Source organism: Mus caroli, unplaced genomic scaffold, assembly GCF_978045245.1.
Source record: "Mus caroli unplaced genomic scaffold, Mus_caroli_1 scaffold_15, whole genome shotgun sequence".
Classification (NCBI taxonomy): Eukaryota; Metazoa; Chordata; class Mammalia; order Rodentia; family Muridae; genus Mus; species Mus caroli.
The window spans coordinates 61,562,288-61,568,806 of record NW_028227270.1 but is presented as its reverse complement, the minus strand read 5'-3'; the positions used below and the strand labels follow the sequence as shown (position 1 = coordinate 61,568,806).

Genomic DNA, 6,519 nt, shown 5'->3' with positions numbered 1-6,519 from the left:
ATGAAAGCACTGCTAGTTAATGCTGACTCCAGGATGGAAAATGTTCAGATGTTATGAATGTAAGAAGGGGGTTTCATCCTGTTATGTAAGGGTCTGGAAGGAACACAGGCATCCTTCTACCCATGGATGCCTAGGAAAGAAATGTCCTGGGTTTGTGGTCCTCAGCATTGTTGGTTCTGGACTTCTAGGATCTTCCATGCTAGGGATAACAGGCAAGTCCACACTTAAGATAGAAAGCTGCCTTCTTTGGAGGTAATCCTGCCATTATGTGTAGGGTAATTTCTGAGCCTCAAAGTAGCCTTCGAGTGATGCAAAACACGGGCTCTTGTAGTAGGGCAGCAAGTCCTCAAATGCCTGCTGGCTTGCTGACGGTGGAGCCACACTGTCTGACTCTTAGATCCTTGTCTTGTTAGCAGGGCAACCTTGGCCAATTTCCCCAAGCCCTTTACACTTGGATTTTTCTCAGCTGCCAAAGGCGATGTAGCTTTGTCTATGTTAAGATGTGTGGTAAGCGGCAAAATGTATTAGATGCTTCGTAAGTGTTACTAATTCTCGCTGCTGTTCCTGTCATGACCGTTGCTATGCACTTTGCCTTGCAACTAAATATGTTGACAGGCCCTCAGTAGTCAGACTTTATCCTGTTAGAAAATTGTCTTCTCGGAGCCTCTTACTCTGTCTACCCTTGCCTGATTTCCACCCTCTGTTCTTGACTGATAACTTCGTTTGTCTAGATTTCTTGCCTGTGACCTTGGAGTCATGACCTGGGATATGACGGTGAGGGTCGCTGGTAAGATGCGCTTGTGTATGATCTTGGATCATCTTTTTGGGATATGATTGGTAGTTCCACAGGTAGGAGGTATTGTGATTTCCTGTCCTTCCTGACCCTCTAGGACCATCAGGGCATGAGACATCCCCTGACGAGGGAGAAGTGATGGAACAAGACCTTACTCTTGTGAGTAGTAGTTCTCAACGACTTGCATTTTTAGCATGGAGTCAAATAAAAGGAAGATGTACCACGGGTTGAGGTCAACAATAGCACTGCCTTGTGTGGGCCAAAGGACACTAATTGCCAGGCAGAATAAATAGGACCGTGCTTATTGCTGAAGCACTTTGCAGTCTTAACTCCTTTCCTTTTCTGAGTCTCCTCTGCCTCCAAGTTGACAGAATTTGGGTGGAGGCTCTGTCTGTGGTAGACCCATTAGGCTCTTAAACATAATTGGAAACAGTCACAAGTGTGGGTGCTTTGCCCTCGGTTGAGCCTGTGGCAAATATCTCGGTATTTATTCAGTTATTACCGTAACCCAGAAAGTATGCAGGCCTGTTCTGGTGCGAGGAGGGCAGTCTGTCCCGTCCTCTCTCAGACGTTAGATAGTTCTTCGCCGTTGAGAAGGTCATCATTTCAGTTTGCTCCAAGTATCCTCATTCTGTTCTGGGTTTCTGTTTAAAGCTTTGTATCATCCCAGCAGAAACCCCTCTGTCGTCGATCTTTTTGGTTGTCAGTGGCTGGGATGCTGCATCGCCAGGAATGGACAAATGAAAACTGGAATCCCCAGAAAAGATTTCCTGTGGCATTTACTGCCCGTTGGAATTTCCAGACCAGCGTGATGCCCTTCTCCGGCAAATGTGACGTGTGGCACTGTGCACTCTCTGTGAGTGAGGAGCCTCTCAGACCTTCTCAGAAATGTCCCTGCCTGATGGATGCATGCAGTTGGCATGACTGTGGAGAGATGGGAGCCCCGTCTACACAGACCTGGTGCAACACATCCTGACCACGAATTCCTGATTACTTTCTTTTTTCTTTTCTTTCCTTTTTTTTTTTTCTTGAAAGCTTAGCTTGAAGGCCCTGCAGATCTTTTTTAAAAAAATTCCCTGGCAGGCCTAGGAGCCAGGAAAGATTTAATTTCAGACAAGAATGTTGCTGTTTGTATCTCTGAGTTCTTTATTTAATTACAGTAACACATTGTTTAAATTAGGTTTCCTTTGAAAAGAAATGGATGTTTAATTGGAGGGGAAAATATTATGTGAAAGCAGACCAAGCTTTGAGACACTGGAAACTCTGCCCCTCTGTCCCTCTCTTCTGCCCTCAGGAAGTCTGTCCTTCTTGGCTGGTAGCTTTGCACCAGGCTCGGCTCGGCACCCTGTTCTCATGGTCACTGAAGGTCCAGCTCAGGTCGACATTGAGGTGGCCTTCTCCTGTCCTCTGAAGAGCCTGTTTAGGATATAATAGAGCTCCTGGCTTTTCAGATCCCTCAACTGAGAAGAGTCTGTTTGGGTGACGAATTAACCAGTCCTAAAGGCCACCTAAGATGTGAGGCATCGCCTCGCTGCCCACTGGACAGTGGGCCCCAGCCCTGAAGTAGTGACTGTGAGGATTCCTCAGCTAAATTTTGTCCTACCTTCCCCCTTCTTCCCTTCTCCCTCTCTTTCACATCAAAATCGTCACGTAAGATGGTAGGAATGACAGACTCAATGGTGTATTTGAATTAAGTCACGTTCTTTCCCCCAACAGTCACATCCAGAAACGCATCCCAGTCCTCAAAGGTGACATCACACTGAGGTTTGATTTCTGGGTGTCTGAAGTACCTGCTTGAGTAGGTAGCCAAGCTCATGAGTTAGATGCAGAGCTGGGTCAAAGTCCCCCTTTGGGTTTTGATGCCTTGCAATTGTCTGGCCAGTGCTTCCCTTATGAGGTGGTGCTGCTGTGTAGCTGAACCAGAATGGCTATCTACCTTTCTTCTCCATCACCCGGCAGCACCTACACATGCAGTTGACTGAACAACCATGTTGTGTTTTGTGAACATTCTGCAAATATTTGTGGAAGGCCTGTGTGAAAAAATACCATGCTAGGGCTTTGTATGGCAAAGAATTTAGAACCTTGAACAAACCTCGGTTGAGGCAGGAGGAGCTAGTTTAGGAGGATAGAGAAAAGGTTAACAGGGTAGGAGTGGAGGGGTATGGGGTAACAGTTTGCATTTGAATAGATTTGGGGTAAATAACTTCACAGCTATCCACAGGAAGCTTGGGCATCTGTCACAGCAGGTGACACACTCTCTTTCTGTTGCAGCTTCCTGCAATGGTGGCCTTTAGGCTGTGACTTCTTAGGCTGCTCAGGCCTGAGCCAGGGTTTTGAAGACAGACTCTGGACTCGGAGCATCACTCTTAGGTCACCACATCAAGCTCGTCATTTCGCTCCTAAACTGTCTTCAGTGCTCCCGCCTTTGGTGTCCATAGCTCCGTTATCATGTTTGATGCATGAGAACAAACTTCCCTGTTGTCTTGCCGGTACCCATGTTCTTCACCGGAAAATGTTTTGCAAAGGCACAGGATCCTCTCCCAGGTGTCTCTAGCCTGGGAGAGGCAATCTCAGCCATCTTGACCAAGTCTCCCTCAGTTGAGATACCGACAAGCTTTTCCTGTGGTGGTGGATAGATAGATGGTGGCAGTTCTCAGTTTTGAATGTGTCTGTCTCTCATGGCCTGTTCAGACCCCATGGACATGAGGACATCCCGTTAGCAATCATGGGACAAATGAATCTGAGCTCATAGGGATAACCTTCGGGGGAATCAAATATGTGCTGGCAGCCATCTTTTCTGACAGTCACCCACACTTCCTGCTTTCGAGTGTCAGTCCGTAAAGAGGATCACAAGTCCCTGTTCTTAGATGCATCTGTAGCTCCCTGTGCATGAATGTCTGTGTCAAACCTTCCCATCTCTCCTTCTGGGAGGGTTCGGCTTGAGTTCATGAGCTTAGATCCATTATCTTCATTGGGAGCCACTTTGCTGTGGGATTTCAATCATGTTCTATCCACGTTCCTTAAACATTTTGAAATGGTTGTAAACCCCAGGAAGGGCAGTGAGTCTCAGATAGATGGAAAGTGTCGAGCAAGTCTCAGATAAACGGAAGGTACCAAGGCTGTTTCAGATGAAAGTGGTCCTTGTTGCCCTGTAGGACGCCCAAGAGTAGAACTGTCGTGTCCTCTTTCTGAGATCTATTTTTGACGATGTTTGTGTTATATTTATTTGTTACCAATATGTTCACTTATTTGGTCTATGCCTTTGCTTACAAGGAGCAAACCTTTCAGATGGAGCAGCACCCCAACACAATTGCAGCAGCCTGTTCATTTCAGGTTTCTGTTTAAGGTGCAGGTGTTTTTCCTCAGTTCACGGGCATGTCTAGCCTTTTTATCTGGAGGCATCGTGCTGTTATCGACAGAGTTCACACTGGAGAAATGCTTGATCAAGTTACAAAACAAAGCCTCTCTCTCTCTCTCTCTCTCTCTCTCTCTCTCACACACACACACACACACACACACACACACACGAGTGCCCTGGAGATGTTGGAAAATCTGTTACTTTGTGTTGGTCTGTGTTCCTAGCTATCCTTGGCTCCATGTGGCCTGCAGGTGGCAGAGCAATTATTTAACCTATTTTTAATTTTAGTTCATGAAGTAATAGAAAAATAGATCAACTTTCTGAATGTGCTCTGAGGTAGAAAGGAGAAAGGGGGAGAGAGGAAAGGAAGGAAAGGGTTCGCTTAGATAATGTAGTGGCTGGTTGTATATGTGCAAACACACAGACACATAAGCATACATGTTTAGCTAAAAATGGATGTGCAAACACACACACACACACACACACACACACACGACACACATGAACAGGAAGAAACATGCACACAGACATACAAAACAAGCACACATATATCCAACGTGGGGGGGGGGAGAAAGAGAGAGAGCAAGAGAGAGAGAGAGATAGAGAGGGGGGGCTTGAAAATGGACAAGTCATCTCGTTCTTTCTACCACTTGAGTTGGGGAAGGGGAAGTCTAGCTTCCTTCTCATCTTCCTCCAGACAAGGAGGCCTCAGGGTAAGAGCATCCTCTCCCTCCCCCATCACCTCCTGGCTAACCTCAGATTTTATTTTCAGTTGTCCTTCTGTAGAAAGCTGCTTTGTTCTTCCAAAGCCAGACCCCCTATCCCTGATTCATGGAAGCACACATCCGTGGAATCCATCCGGAGGGAGATGGAGCCCAGGCGTGAGAGCAGTGCACCACAGACTGTGCTCAGTTTAGGCAGCTGCTCCGCTGGGGACTGGATGTCTGAGCCGGGAGGAGGCAAGTGGATCAGCCTGCAGGGAGGAGCAGGGAGGAAGCAGGTTCCCACCTGTGGGCTAACACACTATCACTGCTCCTGGTAGAACGGGCCACACACAGCTCCTTGGCTCTCTTGATACTAGCATCCAGATAAAGCACGAGAACGTCTCTGGTCTTGTTCCAGATCACTGTATGTGGTTGCCTAGTGGTAAATGAAAACAGAATGGAAAGGAGATGGGGAGGAAGAAGTGGGTGAGAGGTGAAAAACCGCACCAAGCTGGTGATGGGCATCACCTCCCTCATGCTCTACTGCATTCTGTCAGAGAGGCGCTTCTGCTACCACCACCTTTACTTAGGCAACCAAGGGTCAAGGGTCAAGGAGTCAATAGCTTTGTCAAAGTCCACATAGCTCCAGAGAGCCAGAGCCAGGTTTCATGGGAATGTGGTCTGACTTTTGAGCCTCTATTACTATCTCTTCTAAGAAAGACAACGTTCACAAAATTTATGTAGGTGCTGAGAGACCTAAGAAAGGGTGTGTTCTTTCTGCTTGGCCGTTCTCCTGTTTAGGAGGCAGCCATGGCACCCAGCTGGAATGGCGTGATCCTGAAGTCCCACTTCCACAAGGATTGGCAGCAGCGAGTGGACACTTGGTTCAACCAGCCAGCACGCAAGATCCACAGTCGCAAAGCCCGGCAGGCAAAAGCCTGCCGCATTGCCCCTCGTCCCGCTTCCCGCCCCATCAGGCCCATCGTGAGGTGCCCTACAGTTAGATACCACAGCAACATCCGGGCTGGCAGGGGCTTCGGCCTGGAGGAACTCAGAGTGGCTGGCATCCACAAGAAAATGGCTCGCACCTTCAGCATCTCTGTGGACCCAAGGAGCGACGAATCCACTGAATGAATTACTGCAGGCCAACGTGCAGCGCCTGAATGAGTACCGCCCCAAGCACATACTTTTTCCCAGGAAGTCTTCTGCTCCGAAGAAGGGAGAACTTAAGCTGGCCACCCAGCTGATAGGACCTGTGACGCCCATCTGACGTGCACAAAAAGGAAAGGCCAGAATTATCACAGAAGAGAACTTTAAGGCTTTTGCCAGTCTCCAAACGGCCTGTGGCAATGCCCGCCTCTTTGGCATCCGAGCAAAAAGGGCGAAGGAAGCTGCAGAGCAAGACGTAGAAAAGAAAAGGTATTGCATGGACGGAGAGTTGCAATAAATTTTCCATAAAGAAAAGAAAGAAAGAAAGAAAGAAAGAAAGAAAGAAAGAAAGAAAGAAAGAAAGAAAGGTGTGTTTGGTCTGTGTGTCTACAATGCATGCAAGTGTCTTCCTGTCCATGAACATGTGTTTGTGGGGTATATTTTCATGTCTATTCTTACCGAAATGTGTATGCATATGTTTGTAGGTTTCCATATATGTATCATAGTGCACCACA

At 47.4% G+C, this 6,519-nt stretch overlaps 1 pseudogene; it reads left to right on the top strand.

The window, feature by feature from the left end:
* The first annotated feature begins 5,665 nt into the window (after positions 1–5,665).
* On the top strand, positions 5,666–6,302 carry LOC110307681 (large ribosomal subunit protein eL13 pseudogene; annotated as a pseudogene).
* The last annotated feature ends 217 nt before the right edge of the window (positions 6,303–6,519 follow it).